Below are 2,875 nucleotides of genomic sequence, written 5' to 3'. Positions count from 1 at the left end.
AATGTAATGAAACAAGTTATATGAATTGTTGAATGTGAAACTGATGATGTGCCCTGTAAACTTTCACTCAATCCACAATAAAAACCTTAAATTTAAAAAAAAATAAAAAATGGTATTTGCAATGAAGAACCATTGGTCTTGCAAAATTCTATCATGCGATCTCCAGCATCATCTGTATCACCAAGGCCATATTTTCCAACTACTGACCCTTCTTCTGTTTCCAACTTTTGCATTCCAATCACCAGTAATTATCAATACATCTTGATCAATTGCAGACTGAAAAAGTTGGTAAAATTCTTCAATTTCATTATCATTGGCTTTAGTGTGTGGTGTGTAAATTCGAATAATAGTGCTATTAACTGGTCTTCCTTGTTGTTGTTACATGCAGTCAAGTCAGTTTTGAAACATAGTGACCATGTATAGGAGCGGCTGCTGGGCTTGAACTGCCAAGCTTACAGTTCAAACTGACATTGCAGTCAAGTGCATTAACCCACAGCGCCACTCCAAGACTCCTGTAAGTGTATGGATGTTATCCTAACACAAACAAGTGTTGTACTTCAAGACAGATCTTGGTATGTTCTTTTTGATGATAAACGTGATGCCTTTTCCTCTTCAATTTGTCATTCCTGGCATAGTAAACCATGTGATTGCCAGATTTAAAATGGCCAATACCAGTCCATTGCAGCTCACTAATGCCTAGAATATTGATGTTTACACATTCCATTTCATTTTTGACAACTTCCATTTTTCCTACAGTCATACTTTGTACATTCCATGTCCCGATTATTAATGAATGTTTACAGCTTTTTCTCTTCATTTTGAGTTGTGCTCCATCAGCAAATGAAAGTCCCAAGGGTTTTACTCCATTCACATCATCATAGTCAACTCTACTTTGAGGAGGAAGCTCTTCCCCAGTCGCACTTTGAGTGCCTTCCAACCTAAGGGGCTCATCTTCCAGCACTATATCTGACAATATTCTGGTACTCTTCATGTTTCAGTATTCAATATTCTAGTGCAGATAGTGTTCTACTACTATTCTTAAAGTTTTCAGTGGCAAAATACTCAGAAGTAGTCTGTCTCTCCTTCTTCTTACTCTGTCTTCTACTGGAAGCTCGGCTAAAACCTTCTGGTATTTAAAATATCTGTGGCATAACTTCCAGAATCACAGAAACTCACAAGTCATCACAGTATGACAAACTGATAGATGAGTGGTGGGGTTCTTTTATAATATGATTATTATTATACATTTAGCTTTTTAAAATCACCTGAATTTTGTTTCAGCACTCTTCCCCCTCCGTCACCTAGCTGGGTTTCCTCCCTTAGACTGGGTCTCTCCTGGTCTTTTCTCCCTCAATCAGTATGTAGGTCCTCAAAACTAATCCCAGGTTAACTTTAGCCCTGAGGTTAAACCCTCTATATAAGGGATGTGTACACTAGCTGAAGCCACTGGGTGTGATTTGTGATCCAACACAGGGTAAGCAGCATCTCAACACTTTCCCACAAAGTACCGCAGTGCCCACAAAGTAAGGCAGCTACAGGCAGCTACTGCTGGCCCATGGAACAAGGCCCATGAGAGCCTGGTGGAGTGGTAGGCCTAAGCTGGCCAACCCATGGCAAAAGAGTCTTTAGGCCAAGGCTTATTGGCAGAGTGGGTGTCTCCTGCCGACTATCCACAGAGCTTGCTGATGCTGAGTGCCTTTTGGCAGGAGGCTTACTGGAGGAGTAGGGGTGGGCCTCTGGATACTTCTTGATGAAGCTGAAGAGCTTTGTAACACTTGCCTGAGTAGGGTAAGGGCTGATGGGCTGAGAATCAAGGGCCAGAGAGAGGCCTACTTGTGGGCACAGCTGAGAAGAGGCTGTACTGATTGAAGAACTGTATACTGAATCGTTCTTGATCCTGAATTTTAACTTGTTACTTCCTTAATAAACCCAACGCTAATAAACCCAATAATAAATCATGAATATATGGTCTGCGAATTGCAGACAAAATTTTAAATTTGTTGCAACAAATTTTTAAAACCAGTAAAGAATCTGAGTACCATGGAAAGGAGAACAGGTGTCAGAATTGGTAAAAAGCTTGGAGAATGGAAGTATCTCTGACTTCCCCTCCCCTTCATTGCAAATAACCCTGGGATGTTGATATTGATCATGATTCTTTCCTCCCCCTCCTGAAGTTAGAGGTCAGATGCCCCTGCACTGCCATAATTTACAGCAACAGAAACTATAAAATGTCTACTAGGATAAAGAAGAAACATGCAAGTCCTACATGAAAAGCATAAAACTTTACTTCCATAAGGATAAAAATATATAAATGACATGTCACACTTTGGGCAGAAAGATTTAATACTATCGAGATAGACACGTATGCAAAAAACTAAATTATTAATATAATACAGCCCAGAGGAATGCTTTCTTAGGAACTTGATAAAATGTAAGTTTAAAATTCACCTTGAACACTGCTGTGTGCCAATGTGTAATTTAATGTTTTCTATGAGTTATATCCTTATTCCACCCACTTTTGGGGGGGGGGGGTTATAAAGAGTAAAAACAAAAACAAAGTAAAAAACAAAAAACATAAATCTTAATATATTTTATTTAACACAGTTTATCGAAAACATCATTTCAAAGGGTAATCAATATAAAAAAGATACATTTTACATTCTTTTGTTTGCACTAAGTGTATTTGTTTGTTTTCTGATGTATATTTTACACAATAGAACGTGTCAATTTGGACTAATCACATTTCAAGTGCACAACATTGCATGCACCTCTTATTAGTTACCTTTGAGTGTTTAACTGTCTGCACCACCCAGGAGGCCAACATAACAAATGGCTAGCATCTACCATATTGGGCAGCACAGGTCTATAAGAATAA

The sequence above is a fragment of the Chrysochloris asiatica genome, unplaced genomic scaffold (assembly GCF_000296735.1).
Source record: "Chrysochloris asiatica unplaced genomic scaffold, ChrAsi1.0 scaffold00014, whole genome shotgun sequence".
In the NCBI taxonomy this organism is placed as follows: domain Eukaryota; kingdom Metazoa; phylum Chordata; class Mammalia; order Afrosoricida; family Chrysochloridae; genus Chrysochloris; species Chrysochloris asiatica.
The sequence above is the reverse complement of the archived record's forward strand: the minus strand, read 5'-3'. Positions refer to the sequence as shown.